Below are 25790 nucleotides of genomic sequence, written 5' to 3'. Positions count from 1 at the left end.
GGGATTTACCTAGGATTGTGAAACCTCATAATCTGGTATGTAAGGAATGTCAAATGGGAAAGCAAGTTAGAACAAATTTTAAGAGTATTTATGAGGAATCCAATAATGTTCTTGATTTAATCCATACTAACTTGTGTGGTCCAACAAGAACAAGAAGTCTACAAGGAGATAGATACTTTATGCTAATCATTGATGATTATTCTAGAATGTGTTGGGTTACTTTTCTCAAGGAGAAATTAGAAGCTTTAGGAAAGTTCAAACTATTCAAGGCAAAGGTAGAGAATGAAACCGGTAAGAAAATCAAATGTTTGAGATCAAATCAAGGAGGAGAATTTACATGTAAGGAGTTTAATACATTTTGTGAAGCGAATGGAATTAGAAGACAACTATAAGCACTCCGAACACTTAAGCAAAATGGAATTGTGGAAAGGAAGAACAAAACTATTCTGAGTGCAGCTGGAAGAATGATATTGGAAGCAAATCTACATCATGTGTACTAGAGAGAAGCATTGAATACTGTGGTTTACACTTTTAACATATTTCACATCAAAGGTGAAAATGGTAAGACCCCTTATGAACTATAGTTTTGTAATACTCCTACTCTTGAATATTTTTGAATTTTTGGAAGCAAACGTTATATTAGGAGAGATGAGTATATTGGTAAATTTGATCCTAGAAGTGATCAAGGAATATTTCTTGGTTATTAATCTAAGAACAAGGCATATAGATGTTTTAATAAAAGATTGCAGAAGATCATTGAGAGTGCTAATGTTAAAATAGATGAACAATTTAGAGGAAATTCAAGGTCTATAGATTTTGAACCGGTAGTTGAGATGATCATAAATGAACCTATACAAAGTACACTGGTACAAAATGTGGATCCAATCACATAAGCATCATCAAATAATTCCACATTGACTGAAGAACAACAACAAGTGAACAAACCCAGGTATGTAAGATTGAATCACTCTGAAAGTCGGATAATTGGGAATAAGTATCAAGGTGTTATGACAAGAGGAAGACTGGAAAATGAAGGGGTATGCTTAATTTCTCAAATTGAACTAGCATCTTTTATTGAGGCATGTGAAGATAAATTTTGGATTAAAGCTATGGAAGATGAATTAGAACAAATTGAAAAGAACAATACATGGACAATGGTTTCCCGACATAAAGACAAAAATGTAATTGGAACTAATGGGTATTTAGAAACAAACTTAATGAAAATGGTAAGGTAATTAGAAACAAAGAAAGAGAAGTGTGTAAAGGATATTCACAAAAAGAGGGAATTGACTACAATGAAACCTTTACACCAGTAGCTAGAATTGAGGCAGTTAGGTTATTTCTTGCATTTGCAGCTCACAAAAACTATAAAGTATATCAGATGGATGTAAAATATGCATTTTTGAATGGTGATCTTGAAGAGGAAATTTACATTGAACATCTTGATGGATTTTCATTCACAAATAATGAAGATTTGGTTTGCAGATTAAGGAAAGCTTTGTATGGATTAAAGCAAGCTCCTAGAGCTTGGTATGCTAGATTAGAAAAATATCTTTTAAATCTTGGATACACTAAAGGTAATAATGACAACAACTTATATTTCAAAGTGATTGATGATGACATCTTGGTTATTTAATTTTTTGTTGATGATATCATTTTTGGAGGAGAAGATGGATTGTGTAAAGACTTTGCTAAAAAGATGCAGGAAGAATTTGAAATGTATATGATTGGGGAGATAAAATTCTTTTTATGATTGCAGATTTCATAGACTGATAAAGGTATATTCATATGTCAAACAAAATACTTGAAGGAACTACTGAAGAAATTTGGTATGGAAAACTCTAAACCGGTAAGTACTCCTATGACGACAACTAATAAATTGACATTGAAGGATGATTCAGCTCCTATTAATCCGACAAGATATAAATCTATGATTGGAGGTTTACTGTATTTGACACAAACTAGATCTGATATAATGAATGCAGTATGTATTGTTTCAAGATTTCAGAGTAATCCTAAAGAAAATCATGAATCAGAAGTAAAAAGGATTTTCTAGTATCTACAAGGCACAACAAATCTTGGTTTATGGTATCCTAAAGATGAAAATTTTGATTTATGTGCATACACCGATGTAAATTAGGTAGGAGATGTAGATGACAAAAAGAGCACCACTGGCGGAGCATTCTTTCTTGGTAGAAGATTGATTTCATGGTTGAGCAAGAAACAAAGTTGCACATCATTATCAATAGTAGAATCAGAATATGTTGCAACAGCAACTAATTGTACTCAGGTATTATGGATTAAACATACATTGAAGGATATAAAGGTAAAATGCAAAGAACCTATAATCATTTACTGTGATAATTCAACAGCAATTGATATATCAAAGAATCTAATATTCCACTCTAAGACTAAACATGTTTCTATCAAATATAATTTTCTGAAAGAGAATGTTGAAGCAAAAGAAGTGAGATTGGTTTATGTGAATACTAAAGAGAAGATTGCAGATATCTTTACTAAGCCTTTGCCTAAGGAAACTTTTCAATATCTCAGAGAGAAGCTTGGGGTAATACCCTCACCGATAGAGACTTAGATAGTTTAAGGTTGGCATCAAACTGGCAGAAATTAACAAAGAAACCTTTTTCCATCTTTGATGGAGGAGAGCTACTTCTCAGGGGGAGTAGTTGGTTATTGCAATTGGTTATATGAGATGGTTTTATGTTTTGGTTTTTTTCTTTCTTTGGCATTTGATGTCAAAGGGGGAGAGATATCTATGGAAAAACCTTTTATTTAGGAAACATTATCCTTCGGGGAGAGATTATTCATTGAGGGAGAGCTATATACTCTCTGCATTTGGTATTTTGATTTCTGGTATTGATCTATTCTCGAGATTGTTGGTTTCTGGTTTTTGGCATTCTGTTTTTGACACTTAAATGTTTTTCCACCTAGTGTTGCCATCAATGCCAAAGGGGGAGATTGTTGGTATTATGGATGTGTTGCATTAGTTTTGTCATTGATGTCAACACTTATCCTTCTGGAGATCTTTGGTTATGTTGAACCGGTACATTGTGTTCACCGACATGTTCAATGACTTATGCACAATCACTGGTATATTGTTCACCGAAAGGTTATATTGTTCACCGACACTGAGGATGACTTGTTATTATCTAGAGATCACTTGGTTATGTTGAAGACATGGTTTGGATACTTGGTTTTGGTATTTTGGTTATTGGTCTAATCGGGTTGACATATTTGTTGTTACCGACAAATTGGTCCAGGTTATGGATCGGTATGCATTATCTATTCTAGATCAGCATGCCATGTTATGGAGATGATTTATTGATTGGACATTGTTGTAAATGTATTGAGCCGACATGATGCATCACATTTTGACTTATTTTGTAATTGATTTAATTGTAATATTCTTAGTGAGCCGACCTACACATTTGGTCTTAGGTTCTGGTATATATGTAAGATCTCATTTATGTGATGGTTGTTAGGGTTCCCATAGATACTAAGAGGGGGGAGTGAATCAGTATTTGACCAGTAATGAAATTTTCTTGAGACAAAACATGCAGAACATAAAGTAACAGTGTACTGGTATGCAAGAATTAATGTAATAAACAGAGTCAAAAACATCCACATAAAAGAACACCATAACACAAGATGTTTAACGAGGAAACCTGGTGTGGGAAAAACCTCGGTGGGATTTGTGACCCACAATATTCACTTACTGGCCAATAAGAGAATATTACTTACAATAGGTGCCTGCACATGCAGGAAGGCCAACTGCCTAGAGCACACTGCTCAGTAAGAAGTCACACTGACTTACAATGAGGACTAAGCTAATCCAATATTCTGTACTACTTTACAATAGCATCTTCAATGCTAGATTCAGTACCGGTTCTTGCTCTGTTCTTTACATATACCCTTGACCTATAATTCGCACATTAGGTCTGCCTAATAATTTTCTTTATGCTCACTTTTCTATATCTACAAATGTCTATAATGATCTCCTTTATATACAAGAGTCATTTTACAATTTGCCAAGTCGGCTTACAATAATAAACAAAATATTACATATCAAAAATCTTGTTAGCCTTTGTGCCGGTATACATCTTTTCTTCTATGCTGGTGTACATCTTTACTTCTGTGCCGGTGTACATCTTTTCTTCTATGCTGGTGTCGGTGCCGGTGTAGAGTGGTCTTGCTGATGCTAGTGTATTGTCTTGCTTGAATAATGCTTTGCCAGTAGAATGTCTTGCCGGTGCCATAGGATTGCAAGGTCGCCATCAATGAAAAAACCTTCAATCACACACAATGTCTCATTGGAGTGTCCATATGCCAACAATCTCCCCCTTTGGCATTGATGGCAACACTCATGAGAAATTTCAAAAAGATGTCCAAAAATGTGTAGACCAAAAATTTACCAAAAAAATGAGTGACTCCCCCTGAGCATATGATTCCTGTGTTTTGAATTTTCTCATCCTACTACTCCCCCTTTGGCATCAATGACAAAGGTTAGTAGAGTTTGTAGTTATACTAGTCCATAACCTCAACCTTGTAGTTGGGTAGTTATTATCTGAAAAAGATCACCCGAAATTAAGTTTATACTATCCATAAACTTTTTGCTATCTTTTATTGCGGTTTCAATTCTCTTCACAGTGCCGGTGAGATGCTACAATTGCTCTGCCGATGTTTTACTTCTCGGTGTTAATGCCTCTGAGATTTCCTTCCTTAGAGATGCTACATAATCCAATTTTGGACTTAGTTTGGATCTCAGGTATTTTGCCTTATTTATTATTGTCTCTTTCTCTTTCTCCTATTTAAGTAATTCTTTCTCAAAATTTGCTAACTTATCTTCAAAAATAGATAATGAATCCGGTGAGTTGACAAAATTGTCTACAATCTTGTTTATCCCTTCCCGTGTCTTGCTTATCTTTTTGTCTACATCTATAGTCAGGAAGTTTGTTTTGCATGTGTCTTTGTACAGGTTTTTGTACTCTTTTAACAAACTACACAGTTCCAGTAGAAGTGTGTCAAAATCTATATTACACTTCTTAATTCCTTCCTCAAAGAATTTTTGTTTCTCCTTTTCTACAATGTCCTTTACAGATTCTACCTTTATTTGCTCAATATTTCCAGAAATGTATTTACATAGTGTATCTAACTGTCCTAAAGAATCTTTATTATCTATATTACAATTAGGAGCTATTGTTTTCAAAAATGGGATTGAATTATCTATTGCTTTGTAAGCTTGTGAGCTATAGTCAGTTATTTTCCTGATAGATTCAAGTAATACCTCAGTCACGTTTGTTGACTTTTATGGTGACCCAACAAACTGAGTACCGGTGGAAGTGACCATGCTTGTATTGACCTCTGGTAGGTCAGTTTGTGTCTGTATTTCCTTTAGCACTGGTTTTCTTGCTTCATTTCTTACTGGTGGCATCTGTTCTGGAGCCTTTAGCTCTGTCGGTTTCTCTATTTGTGCTTCAGATTCCATCTTTTTCCTTGTATCCGTTGTCGATTGCTCTGTATTTCCTGTTACTGGAGGCTCTTTGGCTATATCTGATTTTTCACTTGGGTCTTTATCAACTGTTATGTTGATCTTTTGGGTATCAACATTCACAGTGAATAGGACTTTAGGATTTGTATTGCTATCCTCTGTATCCATGCTTTCAGCTGTTGGTTGGTTTTCAGGGATTGTAATTTTTACAGGTGGAGGTAGGTTATCTTTAACCTTTATGTTTCAAGGTCCACCAACTTTCCCTTTCCCTTTGTCCTTCTGATATACCTAAATAGGCTTGGGATTCCTATATTCTTCTTGTTTTTCTTTTTCAACCAAAAATATGTCCCAACCATCTTCTGTTTCCTCTGAAACCTCTATAACTCTACCTGCCATCAGTGAAATTTGCCGATGTGCAATGGAAAGCTTGAGCTATTAGATCATCAATTTCTTTTTGGGAGTTTACCGAATATACTGCAAATAGTTTTTCTATTTTTTATTTTCTTGTCCAGTTCAATTACTCCTTGCCTTCTGGCCTCAAGTCTTTTGTATAAGTCATCAGGAATTTCATTTAAGACTTGCATCAAAAACTTTTTAAACATGTCCATGTGTAATATTACACTCTCCTCAACTTGCCCTTTTCCATCAACCGATAGGGTGTCATAAATTTTCCCTATGTTCTTCAGTTTTCCTTCCTCTGTGATCTCATTTAACAAAATTTCTAGAGGTGCCAAGTCAGTTGTTGCCTTTTTCTTCTTCTTAGGGGTCAGTTTCTTTTTAGGTGTGACCTTTTTGACTGGAGATCTCACAGCTTGTTGCTTCTGCCTTGTCCTTCTACGTGAAGGACTGGTTGCCGATGAGGGGTCTCTTTTTCTAACAACTCTTTTAAATGTTGCTGGCATATCTCCTTCTGAGGAAGTACCTACCAGTGATAGATGAGCTTCAGGTTGTGGGGCTGCCAACTCATCTTCAGTTATGCCGGTTTTCTTAAATACATCTTCCTTTATGGCTTTTGCTTGCCTGGATCCTTTTCTCACAAATGCCTCAACCTTTTTCACTCTTTTCTTTGATTGAATTTGGCTTTCTATGGTTTTAGCTCTACCAAATATTTCTTCTTTAGGTTCATTGGGGGCTTCCAGAAGTGCTTTGGCATAAGTTTCCACTATGTGGTCATCTGTTTCATAGCCCATTTTTGTTACCCAGATTGTCCTAGGGATGACTGCTTCCATCCATATTTCATCCTTTTTGATAAGAAAGCATATATCATATTTTTATTTGTCTACAATCTTCTGTGATAACCTTGTCCTTTTCTTCATTTTTGTCTTTAGTGCTTGGAAAAAGTCATGAATGATGTTTTCCTTATTCTTGCCCATGGTATTGAACAGTTCTGTCAATTGCTTTCCTACCGGTATGTCATATCCGAAATCTTTATATCCTATACCGGGAACTTGTTTTTTTATATGAAGCATTAGACACACTAACAAATTTCCAAATCTGAAGGTTCCTTTCTTATCCTTCTTTATCTTCCCAAGGTTGTCTATCAGTTTATCCTTTAGCCATTCACAAATGTCAATTTTTGCATTGTTGGTTATTATGTCATAAGCAATCTTGATACATAAATTTGAAACTGAGTTGAGTCTATTGGCATGAGTGGCTTTGTAACCTAATATCATGCTTATGAATCTCACATTTATATCCTTTACATCATTAACCCTTAAAGATCTTTTATCAGATGTTGCACCTGTTAGGTCAATGACTAAATCATTTGAAACTTTCTTGTTTTTATCTGGTCTTTTATCGGTGGCCGGTAACCCTGTGACAGCCTTTACTGCTTGCTTGGTGATCTTATGAATTGTATCTAACCAGAACAATTCTCCATGAACTCTGCTTAATACTATCCTAATCACTTCCTTAGGAAATTTAGGAATACTAAGGATTTCTGTGAATCCTAGGGTTTCAATGATTTTGTGTTCAGCTTTGATATTGCCGGTATCATCACATATCTCAGTTTTGTACATGGTTTTGATTTTCTCATCTCCTAGCCCTTCAATATTGCAGTGAATATACATTCTAGGGTCTTCAACATATACAACACCTTTAAGGATTTGAAAGAATGCACCTAAGGTATCATCTTTCTTTGCTATTGCGGGGACCAACTAAAATACGGGCCTGTCTTTTAATTACTTCCACAACAGTAGGGTTCGCTATGTATTCAATTGTAGAGGAAGATGCCATGATAAAATACCTTTCTCTGTCTTGGATAAATGATTTCTTGGAGTGTGCTTGCTTCTTGCTCAAAATGCCTTAGCTTGGAAATCTTCATGCTCTCTGAAAGTTTGAAATCACGGTGAAATGAAATGGAGCCAAAACCTTATTTTATAAAGTCTTTTTCGCTACCTACCACATTAATTGCTTGTCGGTAATGTATTAGCTTGACTTTATTTGCTGGTAATGAGTGATTTTCAACTTCTTTTCTCTAACCGAGGGAATAATACAACATGTGTCATTAGATTTCCAAACCCTCAAGATAATTTTCTTTAATTAGATGAAGAACTTCCTGCTAGTGGAGCACTACTCTGTCCTATTGGTGGAGCATCACATTGTCCTTTCGGTGGAGAATTTGTTGGTTCTACCAGTGGAAGAGTATTCCCAATATTTAGATCAGCTTTTCTAATCCATTGCTTTGAGAATTATTGCTTAACCTCTTTGACCTTTTCTTTACCTTTCAAGATAGTACTTTTATTGTCTACCGGTGTACCTTTACTTCTAAAAAATTTAGCAATATGACCAATCTTGTTACATGCATAACAAGTTACATTATTATTCTAAATATCTTTCCCATAACCTATGTTAGTTTGTGTTCTACATTGATTTAATAAATGTCCAACTCTTCCACAAACATAACATCTTACATTCATTCTGAAGTTTTCAGAGTTATGACCAACTTTGTTGCATTTGGAGCATTGACTGGTGGGAGGATTGAGATTCTGATAATTCCTAGATCTACATTCGTTTGCCCTATGACCATATTTATTATAGCTAAAGCATTTTCCATTGAATTTATAAGTATTAGGAGGTCTTACCAGTTTGCTGTGATCCTGAGTATTTGCAGTACCGGAGCTTTCTCCAACTTCAAATCCAATTCCAGATTTGTCACCTTTGGGTTTTTGATTCTTCAATAGGGTACCAAGTTCTTCTAATCTTTTCTTGAATTTTTCTTTGTGTTGATTTGCAGTTTCCAATTCCCTTTCCAAGATTTCTTTTTGTCTAATTAATTCATTCGAGTCATTCTGAGTATGCATCAGATCTGTCTTCAACATGTCATTTTCATAGCTAAGTCTTGTGTTCTCATTTGCTACATCACTTAGTCTTCTGGTCAATTCTTCTTCATTGTTCTTTCTGTCCTCAATCTCTTTGCAAAATCTCATAGTCATATCCTACATTTCATTTTTTGTTGTCATGATCTCTTGTTTCAACTTGCTTATCATATCATAGTCAGTAAGAGCTCCTTCAAGTTGCTTCATTAGATTTTCCATTTTTACCGGTGTCAATATCTTCCTCAAGCTGTTAGGCTTCTAAAAATAGAGGACCAGGCTCTGATACCAATTGTTAGGGTTCCCACAGATACTGAGAGGGGGGGGTGAATCAGTATTTGACTGGTAATGAAATTTTCTTGAGACAAAACATGCAAAACATAAAGTAACAGTGTACCAGTATGCAAGAATTAATGTAATAAACAGAATCAAAAACATCCACATAAAAGAATACCATAACACGATGTTTAACGAGGAAACCGGTGTGGGAAAAACCTCAGTGGGATTTGTGACCCACAATATTCACTTACTAGCCAATAAGAGAATATTACTTACAATAGCAGGAAGGCCACTTGCCTAGAGTACACTGGTCAGTAAGAAATCACACTGACTTACAATGAGGATTAAGCTAATCTAATATTCTGTATTGGTTTACAATAGCATCTTCAATGCTAGATTCAATACCAGTTCTTGCTCTATTCTTTACATATACCCTTGACCTATAATTCGCACATTAGGTCTGCCTAATAATTTTCTTTATGCTCACTTTTCTATATCTACAAATGTCTATAATGATCTCCTTTATATACAAGAGTCATTTTACAATTTGCCAAGTTGGCTTACAATAATAAACAAAATATTACATATCAAAAATCATGTCCACCTCTATACCAGTATACATCTTTTCTTCTGTGCCGGTGTACATCTTTACTTCTATGCTGGTGTACATCTTTTCTTCTATGCCGGTGCTGGTGCCTCTGTAGAGTGGTCTTGTTGATGTTGGTGCACTGTCTTGCTTGAATAATGCTTTTTCGGTAGAATGTCTTGCCGGTGCCATAGGATTGCAAGGTTACCATCAATGACAAAACCTTCAATCAGACACAATGTCTCATTGGAGTGTCCATATGCCAACAATGGTATGCAGTGATGGTCTATTGTATGTAAGGTTAATCTATTGTAACATGGTATGTGCGAATATTGAAGATCATATGACCAGACCATAGATAAGGTTCAAGGAAGGTTTGAAGGTGATTATTAGAGCTTAATTGGTACTAAATCTAGCATTGGAGATGCTACTTTGAGCAATACATTATCATCGCATTTAACCATCCAATTGTAGTTAGTGTGACTCCTATTTTGTGATTGAGTAGTGAGCTCTAGGCAGTTAGCCTTTCTGCATGTGCAAACCCCATTTGTATACACATACGACCTGCAATAGTATCATTTGATTGTGGATAAGGTTCCCCACCATGGTTTTTCCCCTTAGAGGGTTTCCACATACAAATATTTGTGTTATGAGTTGTGGATGTTGTTTCTCTTTCTATTTTATGCATTGAGTTTCACTAGTATTGATATTAATTGTTAATCTGTCAACCGACATTAAGTTTGGTTTACCCATATTATGTATCAAGTTTGATTAAGTTATATTTGGGTTCAAATTAATAGACAACTGATTCACTCCCCCCCCTCTCAGTTTCCACCCAGGTCCTAACACCCACATGGTTTAGAATCAGGTTATCGGTATTGGAGGCCAACATCTCTTGGATCTAGCATCGATGATTGTTTTTGATATTCATGTATTTATGTTATCTAGCCGACATGTATATTGATATTGTAATTATCTTTGTAAGCCGACATAAGGCATGATAAATTGTAAAGGGTATGTAGGTCAATTGGTTAGATCATTTTGATGTATGCAGATGATAAATAAGATGCAAATATGGATGGATAGAAGATGTGAAATATATCAGAGAGATTATGTATGAGAGGATAATTTTGTAAATCGTTATTCCGGTAAAGGGTTTAGGGTTTCAAACCGGAACAAATAGAGCTTAACTAGTACTATATTTAGGTATAGAAGATACTATCTTAGCAGTTCAATCATTTCTCCAGATTGTAGTCTAGATTTATATGTAGTCAGTGAGGTTGCTTTTGTGATTGAGCAATGTTCTCTAGGCTATAAGCCTTCTTGCAAGTGTAGGCCCCTATATTTTGTAATATTTCTTTATATGGCTAGTGGATTGATATTGTGGGTCACAAATCCCACCATGGTTTTACTTCTTTGAGGTTTTCCATGTATAATTTTGTGTGTTATGTTATTCATTTAATTGATTGGCTTATTGGTTGCTTTACTTCTTTTAATTCTATATGTATCGGTATACCAATTGGTTTATGCATGTTTTAATAAGGTTAAATTTAATCTTTCTGGTAGAACACTGATTCACCCCCACTCTCAGTGTTATTGGATTCCAACAATTGGTATTAGAGCCTTGTACCTTGGAGGAAGTTTAACAACTTGAGGGAGATCCTAAATCTGGAATCCATGGATATGGGTTTGGAAAAGCAACTTGAGATGGAACTTGAAGATTATGATACTAAAAGGTTGAAGAACTTAAAGTTGCAAGATGAATTGAATTCTGCTAAAGAAATCATTCTTGTCCTAGGCGAGAGGCTGTCATTTGTTCAAGCTAGGAGGAAGGAACTTTTGCAAAAGCAAAATGATGAAGAGAAAGATGCACTTAAGGAACTATGTTAGAAGTTGGGTTAGGAGAACATGGTTATGGGAAATGAAACACAAGCAATAACTATGAGAAAGATTGAATAACTTAAAGCTACAAGATGAATTGAATTCTGCTAAGGAATTTATTCTTGTCCTATAGGAGAGGTCATCATCTATTCAAGCTAGGAGGAAGGAACTTTTGCAAAATATGGATGATGAAGAGAAAGATGCACTTAATGAACTATGTTAGAAGCTTAGTCAGGAAAACATGGTTATGGGAAATGAAATGCAAGTTATAACTATGAGTTGATGGTATGATGAAAGAATAAGTATTTGGTAAATTACTGAGAGCAAGGGGTGAATCAGTAAATACAAAAACTAATACAAAATTTCCCAATCTCAATATCAATCACACAATGTAAACTTTTCAATGAAATACCATTGTCGAGATAAAATATCATAAGAAAACTGGTTGAATGTTACAACAGCTTAATAGTAAACAACATTAAACTTGTAAACATCCAAATCCTTTATCACATTTCAACAAACTTCATTTCTCAATGCTTATGGTTATCATGCCTTATCAGAATAGTTTAGTAGTTAATCAAATCAAACATAAGATCATAACCACAAAAAAAATTCACCACATGACACAAGTATTTTTTGACGTGGAAACCCAAATGGGAAAAACCATAGTGAGATGAGACTCACAAGATAATTATCAGAACTCTTCTAAAGTTTGCCCTGTTAGGAGCCAATCTTGATAATTCTTTACAAAAGTCCTGTTAAGAACCGATTCTGTTATGAATAACTTGGTTAAGGGATTGACTACAAATTCCTTGTTAGAAGCAAGTACCCTGTTAGGAGTAACCCCGATAGAGGATTTGAAGAACTCAAGCTAATGGATCACCTTGTTAGAGGGTTTGATAAGTAACCAAACCTATTAGAGTTTACCCAGTTAGGGGATTTCAGTTATGTTGTAATTGTTAGAAAACAACAAGGTTTTTCTTAATGCATCTGAATAGCACTACACTTGCTTGATCAGATCCTTTATAAGCTTCCATATGCCTTTACTTAAACTACAATCCCATCAACCTGGTTCGGCAACCACACACTCAACTGATTTCTGCCAACACCTTTTACACAACAACTTCATTGTCCTTATATGCAAATCAATTAGATCGGTTACACAACAAAAACCTAATTCTCACATAGAGATTACAAATAAATTTGTTTCAAGTATAATGGTTGGATTACATAGAAATCTCTTCACATAAATCAAGGAAAACTCAACCGCTCCTTGATCATCACTTCATTATATTCAATAACTCATCACATGCTTAGCACTTCATGCAATACACTTTTCTCTTTCCCTAGAAAAAAAATGTGCCAAAACATTTTGAACTTGTCTTCATACAATGATCATACGTGTATCCATCATTACCACTCATCTTTAGATCATAAACCAACATAATCAATTCAACAACCTTAATCGGTTAGGGTTTAACAAAAACAATTGGTAGGGTTTACTAGTTACATTACATAGATAGGGTATAAGCTTTTATACTGGTTACCAGTTCAACTCACAAACTTACATATCGGTTTACAATGTCCTTCACAAAGCTCTTCCTATTGGTTACAAGACAATATCAACAATAACAACAATATCAATAATATCATTACAAGTTAATTGACATCAATGACAACATAACATATCATTAATGCAATCTTCATGCAAACGCCAGCAATATCCCCCTTTGGCATTGATGGCAATACAAATATGTACACCATTTATTGCTGCTGTGATTGTGAAAAGGAATCCTGGTTTACATTACCAAGTGTTCACCATGCGGTCCATGTCTTCATTTTGTCACTGATTCTCTTCCTCATAATCACATAATTCTTCTCCCCCTTTGACAACAATGCCAAATTGAAGGTAAAATATGTATTTCAAATTTCACTGAACAATAATGATATTTTGCAACTTAACGCTCCCCCTATGGAATAGCTTCCACTACTACACCAATCCTTCTATAAAATTTTGCAAGTGGTTCAGGGACTGGATGCAATCAACATCATGCTCAACTAACCTCATGAAGGGGTATAACCACTAGTTGACTTCTAAGATACTCAAATGTAGTCTTAGGTAGAGGTTTGGTAAAAATATCTGCAAGCTGCTCCTTGGTAGAAACATGCTCTAAGATAACATCTTTGCTCTGCACTTTTTCCCTCAAGAAATGATACTTCAATTCAATGTTCTTGGTTCGTGTGTGCAAGATAGGATTCTTGGAAATATTTATGGCATTAGTATTATCACATAGAATTTTTATGGTTGCTAAATTCTTCATCTTAAAACCTTCCAAACTATACCTCATCTAAATAGCCTGTGTGCAATTCATATAAGCTACAACATATTCAGATTCAGTAGTAGATTGTGAAGTACAACTCTGCTTCTTACTACTCTATGAAACAAGCCTTCCTCCAAGAAAAAATGCTCCACCAGTTGTACTTTTTTGGTCATCAACATTTCCTGCCCAATGAGCATCTATGTATACCTTCAAATCAAATTTTCCTCCATATTGATACCTAATCCATTGTCAACAAAACCTTTCAGGAATCTAAAATTTATCTTGGTTGCTATTTGATGTGTTTCCTTAGGATTCTTCTAAAATCTAGCAACTATGCCAATGGCATGGGCTATATCTAGTTTGTTGTTAACAACATAGTGTGATTTGCCAATCATTGACTTGTATTCCTTCTCATCAAAGACTTAGATTCATCTTCCTTGGAAAACTTACAACTTGTAACCATTGGAGTACCAACTGGATTACAGTCACTCATGCCAAATGTGTTCAAGACCTCTTTCACATAGTTAGACTATGTAATGAAAATACCATTCTTCATTTTCTATATCTACAAGCCTATGAGATTTTTTATTTCCCCTACTAAACACATTTCAAATTCATATTTCATTTCATTTGCAAAACACTCATGACATCATTACCTCCAAATGTGATATCATCAATAAATACTTCACTGACCAGTATTTCATCTCCTTCAGACTTGAGATATATGTTACTATCATCACCAGTTCTTAGAAATCCTATCTTCATTAGATGTGTATGAAGCATTTCATACCATGCTCTAGGTGCCTACTTTAATCCATATAAAGCCTTATGCAATCTACATACCATATCTTTCTCATCAGTCAAAGCATAACCATTTGGTTTCTCTATGTATACTTCTTCCAATATCCCATTCAAAAATGCAGACTTAACATCCATCCGATATACCTTGAACTTCTTATGGGCTACAAATGGAATTAAAGTTCCGACACCTTCTAGTCTTGCTACTAGTTGCAAAAAATTTTCCATAATCTTCTCCTTTTTCTTGTGCATAACCCTTGCAAACTAACCTATCCTTATTGCAGACTACAACACCATCTTCATTCAAGTTGTTCCTAAATACCAATTTAGTTCCTATAACATTCTTATTTGTCAGTTGAGGTACTAGGGTCCAAGTGTTGTTCCTCTCAATTTGATCCAATTCCTCTTCCATAGCTTTAACCCAATGATCATCACCAAATTCCTTCTTAGTAGTTCTTGGTTCAATGGTAGAGATAATGCAAGAGTTCTCTCTTATTCTCCTTCTGGTTAGCACACCAACATCGTTATCCCCAATAATTTGTTTAGGATTGTGATTCAGTCTCACATATCTAGGAATTACATGATCATTTTCTTTAAGTTTAGCTTCATCATTATCATCATCTTCTAAATTTATCTATTCCGGTTGTACAGGTGCATCAAAATTTTCTTTCCAAGTTTCAGATTTCATAGTTTTTGGTTCCAAAAACAAGATGCAAGGATCTTCATCCTTCTTTCCCAAACTGGTTTCCTTTGAAATTTCAAGATATTCATCCACTCAAACATCAGTCTTCTCAATAATTATCTATGTATGGTTGTTAAAACACTTGTAGGCCTTACTCTTGGTGCAATAGCCAAGAAATATACCTTCATCACTCTTAGCCTCAAATTTTCTATTGTAATCACCTCTCTTAATAAAACATTTGCTTCCAAATATCTTAAAATAGCTAACATCAAATTATCTTCCATACTAGTATTCATAAGGATTCTTGTCCTTACCTCTTTTCTCCAAATCTTTGTTTATAGTGTAGATAGTTGCACTGATAGCTTCTCTCCAAAAGGTTTTAGCAACACCTCCTTGTATCAGCATTGTCCTAGCAGCTTCAACAACTGAACGGTTGTTCCTTTCTATGATAGTATTTTCTTGTGGTGTCCTTGCTACAAAAAGTTGTTGTTTGATGTCATTCTCTTCATAGTACCTAGTGAATTCCTTAGAAGTAAATTCACTACCTTCAACTATCCTCAGACATTTTATCTTCTTTCTACTCCCTCTCTCAACTAAGGCCCTGAATGCCTTAAACTTACCAAAACCTTCAATCTTATTCTTCAAGAATGTGACCCACATCATCCTTGAGAAATCATCAGTGAGGATAATGAAATATATGTCACCTTGAATGATTTTTCTTCTTATTGGTGCACAAAGATCTATATTAACCAAATCTAACAAATTCTCTATTGCAAAGGATTTTCTCTTGAAAGTTAAAGAAGTCATCTTTCCTAACTTATATTCTTTGCAAAGAGCATTAACAGGTTTGTCTAACTAAGCAAAAACTCTCATTGTCTTGGACTTACTCAATTTAACAATGTTATCAAAGTTTATATGACAAAATCTTCTATGCCAAAGCCAGCTATCATCTATTTTTGCAATTAAATAGTTGCTAACTTTAGAATTAAGGTGAAACAGGTTACCTTTAGTTTGCTTCCTGGTTGCAATCAATTCACCTTTGTTGTCAATATTTTTGCACATACCATTTTAAAACTCCAGTGAGTATCCTTTGTCATTGAGTTTTGCCACACTCAAAATATTGTGCTTAAGACTTTCAACCAAGTAGACATCATTAGCACTGCTCTTCCCATTAAGAGAAATAACTCCCTTACCTTTAACCATGTAGGGTGAGTCATTGCCAAATCTTACAACACCGCCATAAAATTCTTTCAAGGAAATAAATTTTCTCTAATCACCAATCATATGGTGTGAACCATTGTGCCACTATCAATGATCCAATAATCAGAGTTATCCATCTTGGACACTAATGCCTTCTGGTTTGATAACTCTTCCTTAATAGCTACAAACACAATATCTTCACTAGAATCATCATCAGATTCTTCATCAGTGATACCACTAACAAAAACAATAAGACAATCTCTCTTGCCTTTACCCTTATGCTTGATGAATTTCTCTCTCTTGTGTTTGTTTTCACCATTAGGATAGTTAGCAACTATGTGGCCAATCTTGTTGCATGCAAAACATTTTAAAAGTAATTTACCTCTATATTTGGTAGTGCCTCTAGGTAAGCACTTACCAACAATGATTCAAGCTCCACTAAACTCTCTTCATCATTAGCATCTTTGTTGGATCTGGATTCATAACCATGACTAGTATCTCTACTTTTTCTCATAGATGGGTTAGAGACAAAAGCTCTAAATGAAGACTCAAATTTCTATACACTACCGTCATAACCATTCAATTCAAAAGTAGTAAGTTTGTCAATGATGGAGCCAAAAGTTACCTTAGTTTTTTCTATGGACTTCATCTCTTGAATGGTTGCAACTCAGATAGCATAGACTAATCGTAGGGTTCTCAGTACCTTATAAATAAAGAAAACCTCAACCACTCCTTGATCATCACTTCATCAAACTCAATAACTCATCACATGCTTAGCATTTCATGCAATACACTTTTCTCTTTCCCTAGACAAAAAATGCACCAAAACATTTTGAACTTGTCTTCATACAATGATCATATGTGTCACCATCATTACCGCTCATCTTTAGATCATAAATGAAAATAATCAATTCAACAACCTTAATCGGTTAGGGTTTAACAAAAACAATTGGTAGGGTTTACTAGCTACATTACATAGATAGGGTTTAACCTTTTATATCAGTTACTGGTTCAACTCACAAACTTACATACCGGTTTACATTGTCCTTCACAAAGCTCTTCCTACCAGTTACAAGACAATATCAACAATAACAACAATATCAGTAATATCATTACAAGTTAAGTGACATCAATGACAACATAACATATCATTAATGCAATCTTCATGCAAATGCCAGTAATATCCCCCTTTGGCATTGATGGAAATACAAATATGAACACCATTGATTGCTACTGTGATTGTGAAAAGGAATCCTGGTTTACATTACCAAGTGTTCACCATGCGCTCCATGTCTTCAGTTTGTCACTAATTCTCTTCCTCGTAATCACATAATTCTTCTCCCCCTTTGACAACAATGCCAAATTGAAAGTAAAATATGTATTTCAAATTTCACTATACAACATTGATATTTTGCAACTTAATGCTCCCCCTGTGGAATAGCTTCCACTACCACACCAATCCTTCTATAAAATTTTGCAAGTGGTTCAGGGACTAATGCAATCAACATCATGCTCAACTAACCTCATGAAGGGGTATAACCCCTAGTTGACTTCTAAGATACTCAAATGTAGTCTTAGGTAGAGGTTTGGTAAAAATATCTACAAGCTTCTTCTTGGTAGAAACATTCTATAAGATAACATCTTTGCTCTGCACTTTTTCCCTCTAGAAATGATACTTCAATTCAATGTGCTCAGTTCGTGAGTGCAAGATAGAATTCTTGGAAATATTTATGGCATTAGTATTATCACATAGAATTTTTATGGTTTTTGAAATATTCATCTTAAAACCTTCCAAAATGTGCCTCATCTAAATAGCCTATGTGCAATTCATATAAGCTACAACATATTTAGCTTTAGTAGTAGATTCTAAAGTACAACTCTACTTCTTACTACTCCATGAAACAAGCCTTCCTCCAAGAAAAAATGCTCCACCAATTGTACTTTTTTGGTCATCAATATTTCCTGCTCAATGAGCATTTGTGTATACCTTCAAATCAAAGTTTCCTCCATATTGATACCATGATCCATTGTCAACAGAACCTTTCAGCTATCTAAAATTTATCTTGGTCGCTATCTAATGTGTTTCCTTAGGATTCTTCTAAAATCTAGCAACTATGCCAACTGCATGGTGACGAATTAATGATGAATAGTTAGTACCAAATCGGTACTGAGAGGGGGGGTGAATCAGTATAGGAAAAAATACTTACCCTTGAACTGGTTTGACTGCACATGCTGAACTTTGAATGAAAAGTAATAACACCGGTCTAAATCAGATAATTAGCGGTAAAACATAGTGAGAATGTGAAAGACATAAACCAGTAACCCTTAGCTTTCTATACAATCTAATACCTCATTTCCACTTCACCCTTATGCAAAAATAGGCAATCTATCATCAAAAATATACTGACTGCTGGTTCAACATATTTTACCAGTTTGACATAAAACACTAAACCATCACATGAAAGGCATCACACATGACACACTAATTTTTCACATGGAAACCCAACTGGGAAAAACCACAGTGGGGATGAATACCCACAAGTTGTTCTTGAACTCTTTTGAAGTCTATTGTATTATGGGCCTAGTCTGGTTAGAGACTTTTACAATAGATTCTGCTAGGAACCGATCCTGCTAGGGATCACTCGTTTAAGGGATGGCTAAATACCCTGTTAAAGGTTAGAACCCTGTTAAAGGTTACCTCACAAGAGGATTTGAAGAACTCATTAAATTGAGTCACCCTATTAAAGGATTTACACAAAATCCTATTAAAGCTACCAAGTTGAGGGATTTTCCAACTGCTGAAATGGTTAGAAGTCAACGGGTAATACATTGATCTAATAACAACACTCAATGCCAAGACAGATCCTCTTTAGCTCCTTTTCTTCTGCAATCACACTCTACAGGTATCAACACACTTCTCTGGTCTGGCAAGAATCAAGTATCACTCACTAGGATACACACATAACATTTGCCAACAACTTCAAAATGGAAAACATCATCGACCTTATAGGAAATAGATAGGTTGGTAGCATAAACCCTAAACCCTAAGCATTTAGGTTTTACAATCTAGTCAGTTCAATCCTGACCATCAATCATACTACATCAAATACAATAGTCTTGAAAAGATCTCAAGACGTTCTCCAACATTCATTCTTTGCTGCTTTAGAAAGATGATAACTCATCACGCGCTCTCCACCATTTACAGAGACTTCACACATTCCCGAGGTAGATAGGATCAATCTCCATGCAATATCCTCAAGGAAATCCTTTACACGCACAAGGATGATGTGGCAACACTTATCTGGTCTACATTACAATGCTAACTCATCACAAGATGTCATCAGTTGAATCACATAATTTGGAATGCATCAACTGGAAACCCTGAAGATAAGACTACCAACCATTAGTCATGCCAAATGAAACCCCGATACAAAACTTCCATTTTCTAGTTCTCATTCCAACATACTGGTTCACCTTGAACAAACATACCATTTCACTTTTTCACATATACTGGTTTACATCATCATACTAGTTCTTTGTTGGCATTACAATAAGTTTGTTGGTATGATGACATTGAGAAGGTTGTTGGAGATTGATGATATAATTGAGAAAGGATGATTACTATTTTAATAATATTATTTTTCCATTGATGTCAGCAATTGATTTTCTGATTCAGTATGATGTTGCCATATCTTAAAGAGTATGTTTTGATGAGTATAAAGATGTCAGTAAGTGACACAGAAAGAATGTGAAAATGAAGGGGAGTAATAAGTTATTCAATGGGCAACTATTATTGAGTTAGAGAGTGATGAGATTATGTTACTTTGATTATTTTGATATCTTATATATGTGTATTTGAAGACTGAATAAGAAGGAGAACAGATTTCATGTAATAGAATGAGGAAAGGTTTGATACTATTCTATTTTACTGAGCAAGGAGCTAGTCGGTAAACAAAAAGGTTATCCATGTCGGTTAAAGAAGAAACAAGTTACCGAGTAAAGTTTAGTATTTACCGAGTATCAACCGAGTAGTAACAAAATGCATTGGATGAATAAATACATTATTAAATGAAGGATGCCAATGAGCTGGAGATTTATAGAAGATTGGAATGTCATGCAAGAAGTTTGTTAAGGATCAATGACAATGAAAATTCAAGATTGAATGGTCATAACCGAGCACAAGTACCAAGGAAGGTATACAAGTTTCAAGGCAGGATAAAATGTTTTTCAATTCGAAGGATTCAATGAACCTAGTCAAGTTTGAAGTTCTGATGGCTAAGATTAATCATGGGAAATGTGATTAAGGAGATTTTAACGGTTAGGAATTGCTTATAAATAAGGAAAAGTTGAAGAACAAAGTATGCAGGCAAATAGAAGAGCAGTGATACTATAGAGGTGATTACTGAGTATAGAAGATTGAAGATCTAATTGAAGAACAGATTGAGAAGCCCAGCAAGGAGGAAGATAAGTCTTATGACAAGATTATTTTGAGCACATAGAGTCTACTTTAACATTTTAGATGTGAAGTTGCAGATATATTTTATTACTGTTATTTATTTTTGTAAGTGAGAGGAAATTTCTTAACTGAGTGGACCTAACAGTCTTATTTGTAAATCCTCTAGCAAGGTAACATTCTGAATGAGTGTTTGAAATCCTTTGACAAGGTCACTTCTAACAAAGTGCAAGATTTTGATAGATCTGAGGGAAATCCCTTGACCGAGTAACATCTAGCAATGTGTTTATGTAATCTTTAATAGGATTGGCTTTTAACCGAGCATACTCTAGAAGAGTATATTTTCTTAGTGGGTCCAAAATCCTATAGTGGTTTTTCCCTATTTGGGTTTCCACATTAAATCTGGTGTTAAATGTGTTTTGATGTTTCAAGTTTATTAGTTTATGAGTTTGAATGATTTACAGTCATAGTTGCATATCAAGTAAGCTCTACCGAGGTTGAATCTGATGAATATTTTGTATTGTGAGTTTATCTGATTCACCCCCCCCCCCCTCTCATCTAACTAACAATTGGTATCAGAGATAGAACTCTGAAAGAAAAGTTTAAAGGAACTTGAGGCAAGATCCAAAGATGTATAAAAGGGATGCACCAAAGTTGAACAAGTCAAGTTTCACCACATGGCAGAAAAGGATGAAGCTGCACTTATCAGGAATTGGAGAATATGCAACATATTATCTAGAGAATGATTACACCGCACCTAGCACCTACTCAATGACAATGAAAGAGATAAAGGAAAAGAAAGAACTTATTCAATCAATGATTGAAATAACATCAGAATTGACCGAATCAAAGTTTAATGATCTAGAAGGTTGTAATGATGCCAAAGCTATGTGGAGTAAGCTTATATCTATGTATGGTGGTGAAGAACATGTTCAAAGAGAAAAAGTAGATGGTCTAAGAGGACAACTTGAATCCATGAGAATGAATGAAGGTGAGAACATAATCCAATACAGTACAAGGTTAAAGGAAACTGTCAATCAAATCAAAGGAGCATGAGGAACTATTGAAGATAAGGATGTAAAAAGTAAGTTGCTGAGAACACTTCTACCTGCTTATGCCATTTGAGTCTCTGCAGTTAATGAATTAAGGTTTGTACCAAACATGCTAGTCTCTTTGGATGCTACTATTGGCAAGCTACATGCTTTTGAGTTGAGTAATTTTGATAACAGTGGGTCTTCGGTTAACAAAGTTGAATCGACATTCAATTCTTTTCATCTTGATGAATCTAATGGTTAAAATGATAGAATGTATAAGTATGCTGAAGGAAATCATAGTGGAGAAAGTGAGAGATTTCGCAAAAACATGGAATAAGTACACAAACTATATGAGGAAATCAGAAAGCAAGAAGAGTTTGAAGCATTATTGGCCAGAAGGTTACCGAGAGGCAAAGGTAAGTATAAAGGAAAGTTACCTTTAAAATGTTTTAACTGTGATAAAATTGGACATATGGCTTCAAACTGTCCTGACAAAGAATCTAGTGAAAAGAGAGAATACCGAGATGACAAACAGAAAGACAACCAATACAGAGGGCACTGAGACTTCAGAAGGAGAGATAGAAAGACATGCCTAGTAGCTGATGACGAATCCAATGATGATAAATCTGATGGGACTGAGACAGGGGAAGTTGTATATGTGGCTATCAAAGATGGATCAGATGAAGAAAGGTATGAATAAAAAGCCTTAATATCACACATAAATAATAATGATTCTTGGATCATAGATAGTGGATGCTCACATCACATGACAAGTGATAAGCATAAGTTTGTTAAATTAGAAGATTATGATGGAGGTTATGTAAGATTTGGTAATGATGCACCATGTCCTTTGAAAGGTAGAGGATCTATCACACTTCTTGACAATGCTAAATGTGATGATGTATATTGGGTTGAAGGTCTGAAATACAATTTGTTGAGTGTAGCACAGCTAAACAATATAGGATATCGAATAGAATTTCAGAAAGGAATTGTCAAAGTTCATGACAAACATGGAAAGTTGGCTGCTACTGAGACTCAAACAAGAGGTAATACATTTCATCTTGACTCAACTCGAAACAATTGTCTGTATGCAAAAATAGAAGATACTTGGTTATGGCGTAAAAGGTTTTGTCATGTAAATTTTGATAACCTGATCAAAATAAGTAAGAAGCACTGAGTAAGAGGTCTACTGAGCTTGGAAAAACTTGAGAATGCAATATGCCGAGGATGCTAGATGGGTAAGATGACAAAATAAAGCTTTACAAGTAAGTCTTACACTTCTAAAAGAATTTTAGATCTTGTACACACTGATCTTTGTGGTCCTATGAAAGGTCAAAGTTATTAGGGTGATAAATACTTCATATTATTTGTGGATGATTATTCAAGGATGATGTCAGTTATGTTTTTAAAAGAGAAATCAGAAGCCTTTCAAATGTTGAAATGGTATAAGGCAAGAGTTGAAAATAAAATAGGAAGACAATTGAAATGTCTAAGATCTGATAGAGGAGGAGAATTCATTTTAGATGAATTTAACTTATTTTGCAATGATCATGGTATAAAGAGACAAGTGTCTGCATCGAGAACACCACAACAAAATGGGATAGCTAAAAGAAGAAACAAATCAATTGTAGATTGTGCCAGAACCTTGATGATAGAAAAGAGAGTACCTCAAATATTTTGGAGAGAAGCAATAAGCACTGCTATTTACACCCTGAACCGAGTACAACTGAAGAAAGGAACTATGAAGACACCGTATGAAATCTGGTATGACAAGAAACCAAATGTAAGTTATTTTAAAATATTTGGAAGTAGATGTTATGTTCACAAAGATGATAGAAATGGAAAATGTGATCAGAAAAGTGAGGAAGGAACATTTCTTGGTTATTCCTCTAGTAGTAAAGCATCTAAATGTCTGATCAAATCATCTAACAAAATAGTGGAAAGTGCAAATGTGAAAATTAATGAATTTGTAGAAAGGAATGATGAAGGAAAATCCAAAGAACCAGAAGGTTATGAAGAGTTTGTATATGTACAACCGAGAAGTCTAACCGAGAAAGCCGATGAAGAAAATACTCAGTTATTGAGTGATGAATAAGATCATACAGAGCCTACTGAGCCTACCGAGCCTATATTAGCAAAATATGTCAAAAGAAATCATGCATCAAGTTAGATTTTTAGGAGATAAAGATGATCCAGTGATGACAAGGAACAAATTGAGATAGAACACATGTCTGATATCTGAGTTTGAACTGAGGATAGTAAAAGAGGCATTAAGAAATGAGGATTGGGTGAATGCTATGACAAAAGAGATTGAACAAATCAAGAAAAATGCAACATGGACACTGGTCCCAAGACCAAAAGAGAAAAATGTAATCGGTACAAAGTGGATTTTTAGAAATAAGCTAAATGAAAAAGGTGAGGTCATTCAGAATAAAGCAAGGCTAGTTTGCAAAGGTTATGCTCAAGAAGAAGGAATAGACTATGGTGAGACTTTTGCACCTATGGAAAGACTTGAGGGAGTGAGAACATTGTTGGCATATGTTGCTTACAAAAATTTCAAGGTATATCAAATGGATGTTAAATCTGCATTTTTGAATGGCATACTAGAAGAAGAAGTCTATATTGAACAGCCTAAAGGATTTATTGAAGAGAAGAATAAAGATCAGGTATGTAAGTTGAACAAAGCTTTATATGGCCTAAAGCAAGCACCTAGAGCATGGTATGAAAGGTTGCACTCTTACTTAATCAAGATTAGATTTATGAAGATTGGTGAAAACAACAACATGTATATGAAGAATGATGAGGATAATGGAATACTGATTTCAGCCATATTTGTTGATGATATTATTTTTTGTGGAAATGATTCTTTATGCAAGAACTTTGGAAATGAAATGTGCAAAGAATTTGAGATGTCATTAATTGGTGAAATAAAGTATTTTATAGGTTTACAAATATTGCAAATGAAAAATGGGATTTTCATTACTCAATCCAAGTATATAAAGGAAATCTTGAAGAAATTTGGAATGGAGGATTCTAAACCTGTAAGTACTCCTATGACTACTAATTGTAAACTATCAAAGAATGATGAATCTGCATCTATTGATGAGACACTTTACCAATCTATGCTTGGAAAGTTGCAATATGTAGTTCACAACAGGCCTGATATAGCACATGCAGTAGGTATAGCTGCAAGATTTTCTGCAGATCCCAAAGAAACCCATATGACAACAATCAAGAGAATTTTTAGCTACTTGAGAGGCACTGAAGATTATGGTTTACTATATAAAAAGAGGAATGATTTTGACTTAAAAGTCTATACTGATGTTGATTGGGCAAGAAATATTGATGACATGAAAAGCACAAGCGGTGGAGATTTCTTTTTTGGGAGAAAGACTAGTGAGTTGGCTTAGCAAGAAACAAGGATACATTTCACAGTCAACAGCTGAAGCTGAATATGTCACTACAACATTGAATTGTACCAATATAGCATGGATCAAACAATTGTTGGAAGGTATGAATGAGACAGTTACCGAGCCAATAACTTTATTTTGTGATAATACAAGTGCTATTAACATTTCAAAGAATCCGGTAATGCACTCTAAGACAAAGCATATTTCTATAAAGTATCATTATCTAAGAGAAGAAGTTTAAGAAAAGAAAGTTGTGCTGGAGTATGTTAGCACAAAGGAACAAATAGCAGACATCTTCACAAAGCCACTGCCAAGGGACACTTTTG

Source organism: Cryptomeria japonica, chromosome 5 (assembly GCF_030272615.1).
Source record: "Cryptomeria japonica chromosome 5, Sugi_1.0, whole genome shotgun sequence".
NCBI lineage: Eukaryota > Viridiplantae > Streptophyta > Pinopsida > Cupressales > Cupressaceae > Cryptomeria > Cryptomeria japonica.
This window is presented reverse-complemented; position numbering follows the sequence as displayed.